This window comes from Heterocephalus glaber, unplaced genomic scaffold (assembly GCF_053883595.1).
Source record: "Heterocephalus glaber isolate CG9 unplaced genomic scaffold, H.glaber_assembly_v1.0 deba00001608, whole genome shotgun sequence".
NCBI lineage: Eukaryota > Metazoa > Chordata > Mammalia > Rodentia > Bathyergidae > Heterocephalus > Heterocephalus glaber.
In genome coordinates this window covers 30,731,254-30,751,950 of record NW_028258379.1, presented here as the reverse complement: position 1 = coordinate 30,751,950, position 20,697 = coordinate 30,731,254, and the positions used below count along the sequence as shown (strand labels likewise).

Below are 20,697 nucleotides of genomic sequence, written 5' to 3'. Positions count from 1 at the left end.
GAAATCAGACAGGCTTTGATTTTCAACTTGGTTTTGCTACTTCCTACCTGTGAGATCTGGGGCTCTATTTCTTCTTCTGTAAAATGGGTATAACAATGCCTGCCTCATAGATCACAGCAGAAAATGCCATGCTGGGTGTCTACACAAAGTATCCCCCAGTAAATGTTAATTGGGAAGATTTGTGGAAGAGGTGATAAGAGCCCGAGGATAATAACCTCTGCAAATACTCACAGAGCCCAAAACTGTACTGAAGACCTTAATTCTTTAAAATGACCTAAAAGTGCACTGCATACAAACATACTTACAGGCTTTCAAAGCCTGAGGAGACTTAATCTGCACCAAGATACCAGGAAAGCTTGGGTTTATTTAAGTTGTGAAACAAAACCATGGGAAGCAAGCCCAATGTGGGCATTTGTTCCAAGCAGATAAGACAAGGCCAAGAGCACGTAGGAAACTCAGCCCCAGTGTGGTAGGTCTGTGGTTAACACCGATGGGGAAGAACAGCGGCCTTCACTTTTCCTCTTTCTTTATTTTTTATATAGGCTTCGGGCTTGGGCTGTAACTTGAAACCCAGCCCTTAGGCTGACCCTTGGGGAAAATGTGTGAAGCTGAGGGGTTGGAGCTTTAGCTGCTTGAAGGCTTTGGGACCAAGCAGGTCTGGGGAAGGAAAGAAACCCAGGGGCTCTGAAGGTGGTTTTATCCAGCTGTCCTTGAAATGGTCCCAGAAAGCTTGTTCATAGGCAGGCAGCCCCAACCCTGGCATCTACATCTTGCCTTAGTCTTTCCCTCTCATGGGCTGGTGTGCTCACCATGATGGTGAGCAAATGGTTTACTCTCTAGACCTGTTTTTCCATCTGTGAAGGTGGATGACAATACCAACTATTTTGAGAGTTAAATGGAATAATGTATGTAAATTGTCTAACCTACAGGATGGCTTATGCTCAAGGCTTAATAAGTTAGTCATTGTAATTATTGTGCCATTTCAAATTTCAACATTTCATTTTGAATTAGCTCCCCTTATTACAACTCCTCTAACCCTAGACTCGTTCTTCAGTTACTGCTCATTCTTTCACCTGGGAACTAGATTTAACAGCACATGTCTTTGAGAGAGTTTAGGGTTGAATTCTCCACATTTCAGCAGTGGTAGGAATTGGGTTAGTTTGTGCTTCCAAGGAGACTTCAGCAGAGAAAGGGCTCCAGTAAGTCGTTCAGAGGTAAGTGCAGATTCCTGCTCCAGAGGTCTGGGAGGCCTGAGGTCCCAGATGATGCAATGCTGTGGGTCCAAGGCCCTCATTTTCAGAGGCAACTGGATTTAAGGAAAGGTAATGTTGTGGCTTGTGTCTGGATGTCCCCCCAAAGCCTCATGCAGTCATAGGTGGGGCTTTTTCACAGGTGGCTGCATCTAGAGTGTGTGCCACTGGAGTTGATTCATGGTGCAATGCTAGGCTCAAGGGCACTAGGATTAAGGGTGTGAGTGCTACCTGCCTTAACTAGCCTGGATAAGGTAAAAGGGGCAGAAAGATGCTGTTAAGATCCCTTGTTGCTTTGCTACCTTCTGTCTGCCATAAACTGTTGCCCCTCTGCCATGTGCCACCCTGCCTTGGATCCAGCTGATTATGGACTGAAATCTCTACCAACTGTGAGCAAATAAACCTTTCCTCCTTTTACTTTGGGTGTCAGGCATTTTGTTTCAGCAACAAAAGAAAAGTGATTAAGACAGGTAGAAACTTTACTTCTCACAAGTAATTCCTATATTGCTTGAATTTGTTAGGATACATTATTTTCATTTAAAAACAAAACCTCAAAAGGAATCATTTTAAAACCTAAATTGAGGCAGCACACTGGAGTGGTAAAGGGAACAGATAACATGTCAACAAGGACTGGGAGTTGGATCCCAGATTTGCTACTTATTTGCTGTGTGGCATTAAAAGTTATTTGGCCTCTCTGGCCTAGGTGTTATCATCTGTAGAAAGAAGGGATGGTATTATATTAGGAGGATCTTAATCTGGGGTCTGTAGATATAAAATCAAGGGGTCTATCCCTCCCGCCCCCGTAACGGCTAATTGAAATTTGGCATCTCCGTGTATTAAGAAGGCAACATGCCATGCGACTGTTAGCAGGATTTGTGATGTATGAATGAGAGACCTAGATGTTTACATGGCATCTATGACAACTAATTTGAATTACTTTGAAATATCATTTATGTTTATCACTACTTCAAAGTTGTAGAAGATATTAGATCTGCTGCCTCATCTTGCTATTTAATGTGCTGATAAAGATGTTTATGTATATATCACATTTGTTTTAAAAAATATTCTTATAACTGTCTCTCAGTATGATTGGTTTTCGATAATCTAACAACTTTTATTTTATGCATTAGAAGGATTATTCTGAGAAGAAGATTCATCCATGAACTTCAACCATCTGCCAGACAGGTTCATGGCACACAAACAAAATTCCCAGCACCAGATGATTTCTCATATCCCTTCCAACTCCTGAATGTTCTACTATCCTAAGTCTTCCCAGTCTTTAGGGAATGTAATTTCTGTGTCCAGACAGTCTGGGTTTTCTCTTAACTCTTTCTCACCTGGACTGCTCAGGCAATCTGGCTCTTCTCTGTGTCTGTTTCAAGCAGTCCACATGCTCAATGACATCTTTTCCTGGGTGAATGCCAATTCTCCATTTATGAGAAAATCCTTCCTACCCCAGCTGCAGCTGGCTTTGCTCATCGGCGCTGGTCAGTGGTGAGGTCCAGTGCACCTCATGGGCTTATGTATTGGGTGGGGACCCTCAGATGGGATGTTCCTGGCCCTCAGTCACGTCCCTGATGCCTAGCATGGCAATTTTCTCAATGACCTACGAGTTTTTCTTGGCTCTCATCTTATGTTCCTTAGTCTGGTCTTGTTTCTTTTCATTGTGTTCCACTTTGGAATTAGCCAGTTGTGTGAGAAAAATAAATGGTGTTGCAAGAGGATGGATGAAATGTGGACTTTTAATAGCAGGACCATTCAGTTCTGCTTCTGATGGTTCTGGGAAAGTTAGATGTATTACCAGGTTTGGAGAACATACCTGCTGGTGGACAGGAGGTGGCTGTAGAAAATAGTCTCAAGCACCAGGGCCAATTCCAAGCAGACCTTTGAGCCTTATGTATTTTAAGTCAGAGGGAGGGGCGTGTTATGATGCTTCTGGAAGAAAGGCAGTCTCCTCCTCCTCCTTCTCCTCCTCCTCCTCCTTCTTCTTTCTTCTTTCTTCTTCTTTCTTCTTCTTCTTCTCCTCCTCCTCCTTCTTCTTTCTCTCCCCTCTTCCTCCACTCCCTTTCTCCTCCTTTCTGTCTGTCTGTCTCTCTCTCTGTCTCTCTGTCCTCCTCCTCACCATTCCAGATGCTCTTTCTATGTTTCCCAGGCTGTTCTCAAACTTCCAGACCCAAGAGATCCTCTGCATCAGTCTCATGAGTAGCTGGGACTACAGGCGCATGCCACCATCACTGGTTTAGGACAGTGTCTCTAAATGTGCTGAACCGGAGCATATGATTGCACCTTATCTTTGTTGTTAACTCTTGTCTTAGGTTTCTTTTCTGTAAGTAGATTGAATACCGCATTGGTGAAATCTAGAACCAAATTGCTCATGGAAGTTCTAGATGTAAATCAGCAGCTAATGTCTATGTTCTCCATGGCTCTCATCCACATGTGTGAACAGGCTGTGAGGACATCTGTAACTCCTGCTTGCACCTCGGCTATGATGCAAGAAATAGTGATTGGGAGCTCTTTGTGCTATGAGGAATGAAATAATGAAATAAGGAATAAAATACCATGTAAGTATTAGTTTAGGGAGAATGTACATGGGGACAATAAATTAGGAATCATATCTGATGTTGCCAGCAACAGCTTCACCTGATAGGCCCACATCATAACTCCTGCTGTTAGGAAAAGAAAAGAGGGTCTTCCTTTTTCAAAGGCACTAGAGTGAGTAGTTTGTTACACCAGGGAACATTGGGAGACAGCCCGATGTAGTGAACAGAGTATGGGCTTTAGACTCACCTGCACTTGTTTCCAATCCCACCACTGAGCATTGTCTAGCTCAGGGCTTGAAACCCTTTGAGCATCTTAGCTGTAAGACAGGATACTAGTACTTATCTTGTGGACTGCTTTGAGGCTTAGCAAAGGATACACTGCATGTCTGATAATACGGTCTGCACCCCCTAAACAATCATGCCCTCTCCCCCACCCACCCACCAAAAACTTGCAACTCTTTGTAACAGCAGGGTAACAACAGCAACCTTCCCTTGAATCTTAGCAGTGCCATCCCACTCACAGGTTAGACATGTGGTAGGTGTGTGTGTGTTGGCAACTTATTCTAAAGGGGAGATTTGGGAGGGAGCACTGAGGGGGAAGGAAAGGAGAGGGATCTCCCCTCCAGTTGGAATCACATACTGATAGGGTCATGTGTTACTTAACAGCAGGGCTAAATCCTAAGAAATCCATTGTTAGGTGATTTTGTCATTGTTGACAACATCATAGTGTAATATAACCTTATAATAGGTAATATAATCTTATGGGACCAAATGCTGTCTGTTATTGACTGAAGTGTCATTAAGAAGGGCATGTTGGCATTTCTCCCCATCTGTCTCTGCTCAGACCTCACTGGGGCCAGAGACAGATTTTGAGGCTTTTGCAGGAGCCCTCTTAGTCTCTAGGCACTAGAAAAGAACTTTATTCTCCTCTCCCTTAGGCTGTCAGCCTCTCTGGACCCATGGGCTGCATGGGTCACATGTGCTCAGGCCCACAGGCTAAGGCTGGGGAGTGCTGGTAGAGTGAGGTGGTCCCTCATCAGACAACCTCCCCCAGCAGCCAGCCCCAGCCTTGAACTTGGAGTCAGAAAAGCCAGGGCTTCAGGCAGCCCAGGTGTATGCGAGCAGGTACCCACATGCTCTCACCCTTTGTGCTGGGGGTGGGAGGTGAAGGGGGCTTTGAGAGAAAGGGGTAGGGTGCCTGGTGGGGATTCTTGGAATGCAGGCATGGCACCAGCATCTACTGTTCATCCACGAAGTGTGGCAGAGTGAAGTCTCAATGAATGACTGTTGGAAGGAAGGAAGGAAGGAAGGAAGGAAGGAAGGAAGGAAGGAAAGAAGGATAAAAGGAGCATATGGGTACAGGCAAGTAAGAGGGAAGCCTTCACTCCTTTTCTCACTGGCCCTCTCATCCTGCATTTGAAGTGCACCCCCTGTGGAGTTCTCACACTGTGCTGCATGCTGACAGGGTGCCATGACAGCTAAGATGGTCACTATAGCTGGCCCACACTCAGCCTGGTGCCAGGCACTACTGCCATGCAATGAGTGTTGAATGGAATTAAATGTACAGCCTGGCTCAGGGGATGATGGGCAAAGATGCCAAGGACAGACGTTCGGGTCCAGTGAACTTGCAGAAACCCACCTCCACAGTCCTGTCCCTGAGGGCAGACTCTGTGGGACTCTATGCCCTCCATCCACACTGTGCAGCAAAGGCTTTGTTTTCCTGCCTGGGTGAGACTGGCCCAGGTGTCCATCACCATCCAGGACAGCTCCTCACATACCTCCAGAGGGTGTTAGTCATTGTGTTGCATGCCATTGCTCCCCCCAGGGCCCCAGAGACAACCTGTTTCTCTTGGACACAGAGGAGCATGCTTGGGGAAGGGTCTTGGGCCATCTCCTTAGGGGCTGGCAGAGAAAGGACATTCACAGAATTCCTTCCCTCCAGAGGACCTCAGACAGCAGACAAGATGTCAAGGACTGACCTCCCATTTCCCTCCAGCTTGTCCAAGCCAGGACAGAGGGGAGTTGGGGACAGCCAGGGCTGGGCCTTGCCCTAGGCAGCCAGAGTCCACAGACTCCAGGGACAGCTGGTGCACTGAGGGGGAGCAAGCAGTAATGCTTGGGGCCTATGTCAGTGCTGTCTGACTCTCCCTCAAGCTAAAACATTTGCAGAATTCCATCCAGAATTGATTTATGAACTCCACATATTTCACAGGTCTTTATACATCCCCCAGGAATCAGTGAGGTCAGACAGAACAGACTTTGCATCCGGAATCAGTATGAAATTGGCATCTCCCACAGTTCCCATAGGAGGGGGCTAATAATTGGAGGGAGATTGATATGAAACAAGGCAAAGACACAAAAAAAAACAGCCTTTGCTTCATTTCTGTTGAGAACAAAGATAAAACATATTTTTTTGTGTCTGAGCTGAATGAGGGGTGGCCATCCTCCGGGACTGTTGTGACCATGATTAAGCATGATGGGACGGAGCTTCCAGGGTGACCAGTAAGCTCAGAGCCAGCTTAGGAGTGGTCAGAGCATTCTGTGCTCATCTTCTGGTGCATGGTCCATAACTGTGGTAAATACACATTTGTAATTATTTAACATCTCTCTGCCTAGCAGGAAGTTTCTGGTTTGTTCTCTGTTGTATTTCTAGCACTGGCTAAGTATTCATCAAGTGAATGGAAAAGCTACAATATGGTTACTTGTATGTTTAGAAAGAGAAATGGATTGTGTCCCAGATGCAGCTATCCACATGGGTTAACTTATTACCATTAGTGGAATGCATCCATTCTTTATTATTTATCCATCAAGGTCTATACTGGGCACAAAGAATTAGTCAGATACCACCACTGCCCTGTGGAGTTCATGATCTCCTGGTAAGGGTGGGGTGGGTTGGTAGGAATTGTGGAGCCCAGTGCCCAAATAAAGAACTTTAGCTCAATGAAATGGGTCTGCAAAAAGAATAGGTATGAGGTGCTTGATTAGCCCGGGCTAGAGTGGTCACAGGCATTTTCCAGAAGGACAGGTGTTTCCCACCTGCATCCCTTTGATTAAACAGATATCCACTGAGCATTCTCTGTGTCAGACTCTGCCAAGTACTAAGGATGAAGAAGACACAGTCCCTGCCCTAGGGATCTCCCAGCTGAGTGGATGTGAGGTGGGTGGAGAGGGGCATGTGCACAGAATGGATTCGAATCTTGCCCAGAGCTGGAGTGTGAGATGGAAGTGATGAGAGCTTTGTGTTCCAGGTGCTGTTGAGTGCTCAGCACAAGTGTGAATCCTGCTCTGGGGGTGGACATGCTAGCCTTTAAGTGAATCTTTGCAGGACTAAGTAGGATTTTCATGGTAGAGATGGCGGGGGAGCATTCTGGATGGAGAACAGTGTGAGCAAAGGAAGGAGGGCAAGAAAGTTCATGGCATGTTGAGGAAAATTGATGAGGTCCAGCCTTGACTGTGAGCCTATTGGTCACCTGGCCATGTATGATAGGTACCCAACCTGCCTGCAGTTTGGGCACAGGTTGGGCGTGGGCAGGCATGGAATGAGAGGCGAGACTCAAAAGGTTGGCTGGGGCTAGACTGTGGGGTCCTTGAGTGCCATGTAATTGGCTTGGGCTTTATTCTACAAACACTGGCTTTTGATGGGGGCCTATAGGGATGTTTACATCTGTTTGATGGAGATTTCTGATTTACAGGCTCAGCTGTTGGGGATCTTGGTCTAATCTCTAATCGTAGCATTGCAGCAAGTTCATGGGGTAGGGTGGCTCCAATCCCTTCTGGGGCTCTATATGTCCACCCATATGAGAGAAGCTGAACCACAGTCTCTAAGACTTCCTCCAGCCCTGACCACTCTGCATGTCCAGGTGCTTATGACAACCAGGGAAAGAGTGGTTGCTGGAGACAGGTAGCTTTTGGAGATAGAATCTTTTCACTTGGGTCAGTTACTTTCTCTCGTTGCTGAGACAAAATACTTGACACCTAAAGTTATCAGCAGGAAAGGTTTATTTGACTCACAGTTTTTAGGGGTTTCAGTCCATAGTCAGCTGGCTCCAAGGCAAGGTGGCATGGCAGACAGGGATCACAGGAGAAACAGTTCATGGTGGGCAAAAGGTAGCAAGGGACAAGACAAGCCTCTTTCTGTCTCTTATATTGTATCTAGGCTGCTGGAATTAGGGTGGTACCAAAACAATCAGTGACAGATTTAGTAACCACCCACTCTTAATCCTAGCATTGTACCGTGCATTGATCACACACTCTAGATTCAAGCACCTCTGAAAAAGCCCCACCTGTGACTGCATGAGGGTTTGGGGGGACACCTAGACCCAAGCCATAGCAGATCCTCATTCTTTGCGAGGTAGTTGGAATACCAGTGACCAATACAGACTCTCAGATTGACAGTTTGGGGATAGGACCTCTGATTCTGTTGTCCTGTGTTAACTTTCCTGTTCTAAGCAGTTTTTCAGACTAAAGTAAGCCACAGCATAAAAGATTATATGTATTTTTTGGAGATATTTTTACTTTTTTGTTTTTCTATTCTAGAGCTCCAGAGTCATGGAACCTCTCATAGAAGAGGTGGCAAGATTTTAAACTTTAGTTTATTAGTGCATGTGTATACTACATAATGTTTGCAGTCCTTGTGTGGAGTTGGTGCATGTACACACCACATCTTAAATTCTTTTTCATACCCTTTCCCTCCCTTGCCTCCCCACTCCACCCATCTCTCGATCCCCCCTCTTTTTTGGGTACATGTTTGCAGCACATATTATTTATAATCCTTGTGTGGAGTTGGCACATGTACGTAACATATCCCAAATTCTTTACCTTTAAAGTGGGGTCATGATGTAGGTTTCAGCTTCTTTACCTGGAGTCTGGTTCCACAAAATTCTACTGTACTCACTAAAGGGACCTGCTGAGCTTAATCCTCTCTGTAAGCTTTCAACTGTTTTGTCTATGTTTTTTTTTTGGGGGGGGGATGCCAGGGATCGAACTCAAGACCTTGTGCTTGTGAGGCAGGCGGCGGAACCACTGAATTAAATCCCTCCCTTCTTGTCTATTTTTGATCTTGATAAATAGTTGCAAATTAAACAAATTTGTCTGCTAGCCTTATCTCCTTCCAACGATACAAAAGGTAGACTAGGAGGCCCTGGTAATTTTGCAGGCAAACAAGCCTCAAGTGGGTTAACAAGATAGAAAGTCGTTAAAACAACAGGAGATAGTGGGACTTGGCCTTGGCTTTTGGAGGAGGAAGACTTGCCAGGATCACATTCCAGGGCCACCTACTGACCAAGTAGAAGAGGATGTGGGGTTCCAAATCAAGCCCCAAGAGCCACACGAACACTAATAGGGTCTCGTCAACAAGAGCCCTGAGAGCAGACGAGGAGGGAGAAGCTGGGACAGTCCAGCCTCCTCTGTAAGCCTGGGACCCAGCCTGCAGTGTGGGAGGTGCTCAGGGTGAGGGGAGCCCGAACTGTGTTTTTATTTGCTAGGACTGCTACAAACTGGGTGGCTGCAAGGACAGAAATGTATTGTTTCCCAGTTCTAAAGGCTACAAGTCCAAGATCGAGGCATTGGCAGGGCTGTTTCCTCCTGGGAGCCGCAAAGGAAAGATCTGTTGCAGGTCTCTCTCCTTGCCTTGTGCCGGCTGGCTGTCTTCTTCCTTGTCTTGTCTTCTCTTCATCTTCCCTCTCCATGTGTGTGCCCGCATTTCCTCTTCCAAGAGGGAACCAGTTGTATCGGACTAGGACCCCCTCTAATCGCCCCATTTTAGCTTAGTTCGCTGTTTGAAGGGGTATCTTTAAATGCAGTCACATTCTGAGATCCTGGGGCTCAGGACTTCAGTACATGAATTTTGGAAGCACATGATTCTCCCTGTAACACAGAACACAGCCATTTTCCTCTAGCAGGTATATTCTCAGCTCAGAAGGGCCATTGAGAACAGTGTTGCTCTTTCTTATCCTTAGCCCATATGTGATCGATCTCTTGTAGGAGGCCTTCTTAGATCTTTACTGTCCCCATCCAAAGTTCGCTGGAACCTACTCTCACATGGAGTGTCCAAAATGCTTTGCTGATACCTCTACTGGGGCATTTATCACCATGTCCTTTAAACTTAGAAATGCATCTGTGTTCTGTACTCACCAGAGCCTCACTTCTTGTCTATCTTTGTGTCTCTCTCCTGTCCCTTGCCTCCTGTCTCACACAGAGAGTGATCGGTAATGTTTGCTGGGTTGTTGAAGGATCTGCTATCCAAGAAAGTTGAGTAATAAGTACTGGGTAAACAGGAAGTTGAGGCAGTTAGAAAATAGCAACAGCAACAAGGCTTTCCTTGGATTCTTTGCACTCAACCACAGAGCCTAGCTACTGAATTTGTAAAGAAAAGAAGCTCTTTAAGCTCTTTCCATCCTTTTACCTTCCTTTGACCATAGCGGGTCAGCAGAAGAATCTGCAGACCGGGTGTTCAGCATTCTTAAACCCCCAGAATTCAAAGAGAAAGACTCTTTGGGCCAGTTTTGAAGAAATTCTTCAATCATTTCTTAAATAATGGCATTCTGTTGGCCCAGCTCTGTGACTGCTCCTCCCTCTACCCCCAACGCGGAGACTTTCTGTCGCGCGCCCCGCCCCACCCCCACCCCCACCCCCACCCCCCATTTCTTGGCTGAACGTCCAGGTCTGCTGAAGAGAACAAAAGCAGTCTCAGCAGAGCTCGGGCTCCTTCCCACGAATCCAGAGCCACACACTCCAGAAAGCCTGACTCTGCAGAACCAGCTGGTCTTTGGCAGGCTGATTTTTTAAAAATGCTCCTAACTTACAACACTTTGTTCCAGAATGTTGCACGGAGGATGGAACTTGTGCTGTCACCTAAGGCAGGTCCCCCATCTTGTTAAGGGAAGACTCAGTGAGCATTTGCTCTGAAGCCACCCACCTTGCCTCCACCTTTACGTTAGACCTGAGCTTCTACCTGGCACATGATAGGGTGTCTGGGTACAGTCTCTTCAGCTCTTGGGATGGTTGGCAGGGGCTTCAGATACCTGTGTCCTTGGGCAAGCTGCTTCTACTCATGCCAGGGTTCTTAAAAGACATCTGTCATGCACTGTCTGGGCTTGACATGACCAAAGTTAGGAAGGACAACTTCATTTTCTTTTTAAACTCAGCGAAAATGGTCTATTTGAAGGTGGAGAAAAGGGGGGGAGAGAAAGACATTAGGGAGCATTCAAAAGCCAAATCAGAAAGGACAACTTCAGACTGTGGCATTTTGCAGAGATTTCTAGGAACACAGAGCACGTTTCTCCATACTGACTTTTAAAAATGAAACATGTTCACTAATTACCACAAGTGCTTTGGCTTTAGATGAAGTGAAAGCATTAGAATTTTAGTCCAATAGAGCTGTAGGAAATTTGATTTGATTTGGTGTACTGGTGATCGGGACTGTTTGGTTACAAGTGACAGAAACCTAGCTCAAAGTGGATTAAGCAAAGCAACAACAGATCAAAGAAATGGCACATGTAATTTATTCTTTTTCATAGCCAAAAAGCCCAGAAGTAAAACTAGCTCCAGACAAGGCAGGATCCAGGGACTTAAGCAGTGTTACTTAGTCTTGAGTTTTTCTTTTTCAGCCACCCATCTCCAATACTGAGGCTTCTTCCTCTTCAGAACAGGCTGTCTCAGTGGTGGCTCCTAGAAGCTCAGGGTTTTGTGTGATCACTTTAGCAACCCAGTGAAGCTGTCTCAACCCCAGAGCACCAGAAAGAGTACATGGTCAGGCTTCGGTAGCCATGCCCATCCCTGAGTTCATCACTATGACCAACAAACTAAGGGGCTTTGATTCAACAACTCTGTGTCACAAGTCCACCCCTGGAGGCAGCAGTGGATCTAAAGCTACCTGGAACTTATGGACTGCAAGTACCAGAAAGTGATTCCTCAAAGTAAATTGGGGTGCTCTTACCAAATGAGGAACATTTGGATGCCGGGTGAGAAAGAGCTTTACCTGGGATCCTGGATTACACATAGAAACAAAAAAAACAAGAGTGCCAGAAGTTTGTTCTGAGCCATCAGGGATAGATAACAAAGGATGCATTCGCCAGCTGACTTAGCCATCCACACACACACACACACACACACACACACACACACACACACGTCTGTAAAGAAGGAAGGGACCTGGAGCCATCCTCTGTGCTCAGGTAGGCAGGTAATCACCTGCCACTCAAAGACAACTAACTCTCCCTTCCATTAAAATAATCTGGAAGATGATACTATGAATCCTCTTCATAGAAATATCAGGCTGTTACCACGCTTTGAATCAAGGAAAAATACCTAGTACCTATCAGAGACCCCTCACAGTGGGTTCCGATCTCCTGCTCAGTGCTATGATGCAAGATTAAAAGAAAAACTCAAAGGCCTGGGATTTAGCTCAGTGGTTCCACCATCTGCCTTGCAAGAGCAAGGTCCCAAGTTCGATCCCTGGTACAAAAAAAAGAAAAACTCCAAGACAAAATTAAAGAGACAGAGAAATGGAGAGCCAGGATGACCAATTCTTATGCAAGCAAGGGTTAATGAGCAATGGCCCTGAACACCCAGAGCTGTTGATATATATTGGTGACATCATAGTTAGATTGAGGTAAAGGGGCTATGTGAGTGGATGTGTAGTTGCTATGAACACATTACTGGTACAGACAAGGCTTATAAAGGAAAATATAAAGCATTCTTGAATTAGGTACAGAACAGACAAAATATCGGTTATCGTTAATAATTAAGCTTGTCTTTTTGGTAAAGAAGGTTTTATCTCTGGGAATGGAATTTGAGTATGAGTCACTCTGACCTCGGCAAGTAGGCTTCAGCTAAACTCACTCCATAAACAAGCCAATTGCAGGGTTAACTCTTTACAGCCTGCGCTGCTTATAGCCTGCGTTGGGCATAATCAATAGGGTGGTCTCCCATAAGTACCTGGCTTAAATTCTTTTGTGCTGCTGTCTCTGTCTTTCTCCTGCCCTTAGGAAAATTTTAAAAATAAAATACCCAGACTGGTAGGATATTACCACATGCAACCATCATCCTCATCACACCCCACATCAAAGCTCCTCATTTGTTTTAATGTGTAACTGACCTCATTTTGTTTTAATATGGTGACACCTCTGGCTGTGTGATCTCGATGTCTCTGCTTACATATGCAGAGCTGTTGGTCCTTCTTTGCCTTCTAACCCTTTTGTTATAGTAAATTTTGAGAATGGCTTTGTTTTATTTTAACCTGTAAAATGGGGATAATGCCCATCTCATAGATTTTTCTGTAATGATTAGAGGTGAGAATGTGGAAGCTAGAATGTCAAAGCATGTTACAGTAGCTGGTGTTCAATAAGCAAAATGCATAGTTGTATGTGGCCACAAATTTCCTGAGCAAAGTTTTATTAGGATACTTCTGTCCTTGGGGGGAAAAGTCCTGCTGGTCCTTTACAAAGTACAAGATAGCCTCTAAGAAACTTTGAACTGGATGATGGCCCAGGATTATGCCCTGGCCCATGACTGCAAAAAAAAATCTTAAGCAACTGAATAATGCTTTTCTGGAAATGGAGCAGGATCATGCTAGATGCTCAGTACTGAGGTATCAAAAATAGACTAAAGTCTTCCCTGTTAATGTTGAAGGTAGAAGCAACCACTGAAAGATCTCAGGGACAGGGACAGGGTATGTGGGCCTGACCTCAGCTCTGCTCCTCACTAGCTGTGTGATCTTGGATCTCAATTTCCTTTTTCTTAAAGTGGGGATAACAATTCCTACCCTGTCTGTCTTACAGAATAAATAGTGATGTAGTGCAGTCTTCAGTTCCTAGAAAACCTACAGAAATAGATGTTTCCAGAACATTTTCAAACATTGCTCCATTGTATTTATCAGAGTATGTTGTAGCTATGTCATCAGTCTCTCTCAGTAAAATCAGTAAACCATTCATTAAAAGGACTTCCACAATGTTTGATATATACACAAATTGGATGTAACTTACACATAAGCCAGAAGGAAGCCTATCAACTGTGGATGCATGAGAAGCCAGCCCCGACCTAAGGACCTGTGCTGGTGTATCAATGTATACTTCTCCACATTTGCACCCTCCAGCCCTCTCAAGGTCTTCTGAGACTTGCTTATCTCTTTCAACATCATAGTTCTAAGATTTCCATCTATGGTGTTGAATGTGGCTATAGTTTATTTTTTTTGCTTTTGTATACTTTTCCACTGGGAGACGAGACTCTACCACAAGTTATTGATTCATTCCTTTGGCAGAAGAGATTTGGCTTGTTTTCAAGTTTGTTTGTTTGTCTGTTGTTGTTGTTGTTGTTGTTTTACTACAGCAGAGAATAAATGATGCTACCTATATTCTGGGTGCCATACTGCTGGGCTGTATGGTATGGTAATTTCAACTTTACAAAATAATTCTTTACTGTCTCACAAAAGAGTTATACCAGTTTACACAGTAATCAGCAGAACATGAGGATTTATTTTGACCCACAGTTTCACCAGCACTTGGCATTGACAAACCTTAATTTCTGCCAGTCTGATGATTGTAAAACATTTCCCTGGCTTATGTCCTTAATAGCACTTCCCAGGTTACAAATGAAGTTAGTCATCTTTTAAGAAAGTTATTGGCAATTTGTTTCCCCCTTCACGAAATTAACTTTCGTCCATTTTTTCTTTCAATTACATGCTGTGATTTAAATGAGTTCTTTATACATTTAGATTCTAATCCTTTAAAAATTATATAGGTTGTCAGTATCTTCTCCCAATCTGTCTTATCTTTTCAGTATCTTTAATGACATTTTTAAGCAACAGAAATTCCCGATTTCGATGCAGTTGAGTTTACAAATATTTCCTTTTTGTAGTTAGTGTCTTTGTGTTAGCTTGTTTGAGAAATTCTTTCTTACTCTTAGATCATGAATATATTTTCTTCTCTTGTCTCTTACAAATGTTAAGACTTTGGCTTTCTATGAAAACTGAATGACTTGGAGTTTGTGTAAGTGGTGGGGTGACAGGTTCGGCCTCACTTCTCTTCATATGGGTAATCTCATTTCCCCAACGCCTCTGGATGAATAGCCCCTCCTCTCCCCACTGCTCTGTGATGCCCCTAATTTTGCCTGTCTAGTGTCCAGACCTGTTTTCTGTCTTGCTTTTCTATTTTCTACCATTGCCAATTTGTGCACCTGTTTCGGTCAGTGTTGATTTTCATAGCTTTACCATCAGTCTTGTTATCTGATAAGTCATGTTTTGCTATCTTCTTTAGGAGTGTCTTGGCTATTCTTGGGCTAAGTACCTTAAAAACCCTGTTGAGATTTTGGCTATAATTGCATTGAGTTTTTAGTTTTAGATAAGTTTGGGTCGAAGTGACATTTTTATTTTATTGACTCTTTATATCCTTAAATGTTAAATATCTTCCCTTTTTAAGGCCTTATTTAATATCTTTAATAAGATTTTATAATTTTTAGCCAAATAATTCTTACACATCTCTATCTGGTCTCATTCCTAGAAATCTTACATTTTTTTGTTGGTTTATTAATGGTGTATTTTTAAAACTCCACTATCCTCTTTGTTGCTAATTTATAAAAATGCAGTTTAGTTTTGAATATTGATCTTACACCTAAATGGCTTATAAAATTCTCTTATTATTCTTTAAATTCTCTTATTATTTTCTATACTTTGTAGAATCTCTTGGGTTGTTCTAATAGTTACAGTACCTACGAATAATGAGTTTTGTATCCTCTATTTTTATTTGGATGTATTAACTGTACAAATTAACTGGTCTTGACATGACATTTCCACATATGTACAGATTGTATATTGATCACGTTCACCATTCCTGCTACCCTCTTCTTTTCTAATTCTTATGCTTTTTATTTTTCACATATTTTGTACTGGCTGGGATCTTTAAGTTAATGTTAAATATAGGTGGTGACAATGGATATCATTGTTTTTGTTTTCCTAATTGCAAAATGATTGTGCCTAACGTTTCATCATTAAGAATAAGTTTTGCTCAGTGAGCATCCCCTTCCCTCTCTTTCCCTCCCTCCCTTTCTTCCTCCCTCTCTCCTTTCCTTCCCTCCTTCTTTCCTTCCTTCCTTCCTTTTTTCACTTCCTTCCTTGTAGTAGGATTCAATTCAGGACCTTTGCACTGAGCCACATCCCCAGCCTAATTTTAGGTTTTATTATGAGACATGGTTTTGCTAAAGCCTCTAAGTTGTCCAGGCTGGGCTTGAACTTACTATTCTCCTGCCTTAGCCTCCCAGAGTGCTGGAATTACAGGTGTACACCATAATACTTGGCTAGTTTCCTTTTTGTTGCATTGTTGTTGTTTTTTAAATTATGAATGGATGTTTTATGTTATCAAGTCCTTTTTCTGCAAGTATTGAAATAATTATATGCTTTTTAAAATCTGCTTATGTTAGGAATTACATTAACAGATTTTCTTTTTAAACTACCTTAACATTCATTTGTGGAAAAACCAACTTGATCATGATATGCCAGAAAAATCATTTAAAATTTACGGCCCAACTTGTCTGGCTAATGTTTTATTTAGGATTGTGTCATCAATATCTAGAAATGGCCTCTCATGTTCTTTTTTAAAATTACTCTTGTTGATTTTGCTATCATATCAGCTTGATAGAGTGAGATATTATTTCTTTTCTATTCTCTGGAAGGCTAAAATGATCTATTCATGAAAAGTTTATTAGAATTTGCCTGTATGATCATTAAGGTTTGATTTTTGGTGTGTGAGGATTTTTAGCATCCAATATAAATTCTTTATAGTTATGGGACTATTTGGACTTTCTATTCTTTGTTATGTCAGTTTTACAAAGATGTTTTTCTAAGAATTTATCCATTTAAGTCTTTAGTCTTACTTGAATGAACTTTTTCATAGCATTCTTTGTATTATCTTTTTAATCTCTTCAGCATCTATAGTTCATTGCTATTTTCATGTCTTATGTTTTTGTACTGATCTTCTTAAAACACAAATATTATCAAGTCATTTCTATTTATAACTATTTTCAGAGAACCAATTTTTAACTTTATTGACCCCCCTCTATTTCTTTTTCTTTTTATTTTTTAATCCCACTATTTTTGTTCCTATTATCTCATTATTTTTTGTTATCTTCTAAGTATTGGATTTCTTTGTTCCTTTCTTAATTTCTCAGGCTATGTTCTTAATTCATGAATTATAAGCCTTTCTTATTTTCCAGATCAACATTTAAGAATATGTATATTTTCCTGTTTTTCCTGCAAGTTTGGATATACAGTCATGTGTCTCTTAACAGCAGGAATATTTTCTGAGAAATGTAGTGTTAAGAAATTTCATACTGTACAAATATCATAGAGCACATGTACACACACCTGGAAGGTAGAGTCTATTCCACACCTGGACTATATGATGTAGCCAATTGCTCCTAGGCTGTATACCTGTACCAGAGGTTACTGTACTGAACATTGTAGGTAATTGTACCACAATGGCATTTGTATACCTAAACATATTTAAACTCAGAGAGGGTAAAGTAAAAATATGAAGTAGCAGAAATTTTTCAACTCCATTATAATCTTATATGTGGGTTTATTGTTGATTGAAGTATCATGACTATACATTATTTTCATTGGTATTAAGTTCTATGACTTTTACAGTTTCCATCTTGATTACTTTTTATGGGCCATGATTTATTTAATGGAATGTTCTTAAAGTGTACATGTTTATGGGAGTTCAATATACCTTTTTGTATTGATTTCTAACTTAATTGCTTTGCCATCAGGGAATATGGTCTGTATGATACTGAGTCTTTGAAATTTGTTTGGAATATAATTTACTCATTTTGGTATCCATAGAGCCTAGCCCTATGCCAAGAACATAAAAGTTGCTTGGTAAATATTTGCTGATATAATGAATGACAGATGAATTAAAGTCTATTGACTGGGGATTAAAGTAATTATTTCTTCCTGCTCATAAAAAAATCGTCCAATCCCACCAGCCAGATCATATTCCAAAATAGCCTTGCATTTTAAATGACCACCAGAAAAATAGTAGTCTGCTAAACTGTCGAAAGTTGCCCTCTCTCCTCCTTAGTTCTTGCTCTTTGGCTGAGAAACAGACACTGTAAGTGCCTGCTTGCAAAACTGGTAATGTGACACCTTCAGATCCATTCTAAAATACAACAGATCTAGACAATTGCTTTCTCATTCTTTATTATAAGATCCAGAAAAGGGCAGTTTTTTCTGTAATAGTAATGCTTCTATAAATACATTTAAGGTAGATTTCCTCCAGTGGAATCTCCTATCTCATTGAATCCTCCAAATTCAGGCATGATAAAATGGGAAATTGACATAAACCTAGTTAGTAGTGGGATGGTTAAGTTCTTAATATTACTTTTTGTCCTGTACACTAACCATCTCCACTTTATTTTTATCATTTATATAGCAAAGCAGTAACAATTTAGAGTTGCCTAAGAGAATACTATATAGATAAAGACTTCACACTGAAATCTGCTACAGAGAGTATTGGAAGACAAAGAGTGGAAATTATAAATCCATTCTACACTAATCAATAATATTGATTAACTGAAGAAAGAAAGGAAAGAATTAACAGCCATTACTTTGATGAGAACATTTCCTCCTTTTTTAAATCAATAACTGCTTTGGCGTATCAACGAGAGAAGACTGAATCATTAGCATCTCTGCCTTTTCCTAAGCCCCTGGTGTGCAGTTTGAAGGTGCCTATTAAATAGGCCTTGGAAATGGTGCACAGGGAAAAATACTAGAGCATTCTCATTTTAGAGGAAATATCACAGTATTTAGATATTGTAACATTTATATATTGTAACAGTGTTTGTAGATTGTAACAATATGTATACAGTATAACAATGCTTGGAATAATGTTCATTATAGTCAATGTTTATAGAAACAATGTTTATAGAAACTTTACGATGCGTACCATGAGCACAATAGATAGTAGGAGGTAACATCATTGTGCTCCCAAATACTTGTAAAAGTGGCATCAGGTAAGGTGTTCTCCACCCTCCTTTCTTAAAGTTTTCTCTGCGCTTGGCCAGCATCAGGCCCTGCTTTTGTATCAGAGGCACATTGTGGGCGTGTCCACCCACACTGACATCTTTTCCTCTTGTGTCCTGCAGAGGGCCTCCTCAGCCCTGCCTGGGGAAGAGGAGGAGGTGTGTCCAAAGGGCGGGACCTTCACCTGGGCCATAGCAGATTGAATTTATCAGCCTCTCTAGATACAAGAGTTCTGAGACCTCCTTCTCCAGAGGAGAAGACAGTGTGTGCAAGACTTGCCTGAAGGCCACATAGGAACCAGTTCTGGATAAGAACTGGCTTCTTTTTTTCTTCTTTTAGGTTGTTGATGACCCTTCCTCTCCCTCTTCTATGAGGGCAAGTTCTGTGTCTGGCACTGTGTTAAGGACTTTATTTACACATACTCCTCACGAAACCCCATAGGTTAACCATCATCAGTTATTCCCTTCATAAACGAGGACATCAAGGCTTCTAGGGGCTCACTAACAAACAAACCCCAAAGATCTTGTTTAAAAACTGCATAGCTAAAACAACAGGGGCATCAGGATTTGCATCAGACATGACCCAAAGCTTGTGTGCAGGGCCGGGGATTTAGCTCAGTGGTTTTGCTGCCTGCTGCGCAAGCACCAAAAACCCCCCCAAAAACCAAAGCTTGTGTGTTCCCCTCCTCTTGTGCTTTGAACTGAGGTAGCAGAGGCTTAGCTCGGGGGCCCCATATCATAGTCCAGACCTCTTTATTCTTGCTTTCCTCTCAACCTCTTTTCTGCTGTAGTATTGTTGTCAAATATATACGTAACACAAAATCTGCCATCTTTTAGTGCACAGTTGAATAATGATAGGTGCATTCACTTTCATCTAAGAATTTCATTTTGGGAATCTGAAAGTCTATCCCCACTAAACAACAGCTCTCATCTCCCCTCCCCAGCCCCTCGTAATCACCATTCCTCTTTCTGTCTCTGTGAATGTGACTCCTCTAGATACCTCAAATAAGTGGAAACTTACAGTATTTGTCTTTTGTGACTGGCTTCTTTTACTTAACATAATGTTGGCAAGGTTCATGCATGGTATATCATGTGATTATGGACACTAACTTCAGTCAGCTTTTCCAGCAGGCTGCAAGGTGGGGTGGGGTTGTTCATATAGGTTCCGTGAGGGTTTCCTGTGGTGGAAATGGATGAGTGTGGCTCCATCAATAGCTAGCTGTGGTTGTTGGATATGTTATTTAATCCATTCAGGTCTCAGTTTCCTTACCTGTAAAATGGGCTAATAGTACTAACCTTGTAGAGTGGTTAGGCAGATGCAGTGAGATAATATATGTAAAGCACTCAGAGAGTGGCTGGCGAATGCTAAGACTTTCACACACACTGTTAATGTCAGGTACCATATAGGGTTGCGGGAAGGATTTCAGTATGATCTTTGTCCCTGAGAAGCCTCATGTTCCATGGGAGAGAACTCATTGTATGTTAGATTGTCCCCGGTGTGCCTAGGGCTTGTGCTGATAGAGACCCTACTTTCAGGGGCTCCTCCTAATCCACCATCTTCCTGTTGTCCATGGCAGGCAGCCCCATGAGTAGAGGGAAGGATGGAAGCCTGCATTCCTTCTCATGAGGCCAACTTCTTCTCAGAAGGATGGTAGTCCAAGGGAAGCCTTGTCCCATCCCTGACTCAAAGCCCATCTGGGACCAATATTAGTGTCCTTAGGGGAGACAGAGCAAACCACTGAGTGCTTCCCAGGTCAGTATGACTCAGGGATTGTGACCTTGGCTGGACACCAAGCCAGGTCTGTCTGCCTTGGTGGCAAATAGAGGGGAGTTTTTGTAAGTGATGCCCAAACACTTAATAAAGGCAGGATGTGACTTGGCTGGAAAAAGGCAGA

General features: G+C 42.5%; 1 protein-coding gene across 3 annotated transcripts in view; it reads left to right on the top strand.

Annotated features, from left to right (window-relative positions):
* Positions 1-20,697, top strand: part of Fbln5 (fibulin 5) — a 71,802-nt gene that overhangs the window by 13,673 nt on the left and 37,432 nt on the right. The gene's annotated exons all lie outside the window — the stretch shown is intronic.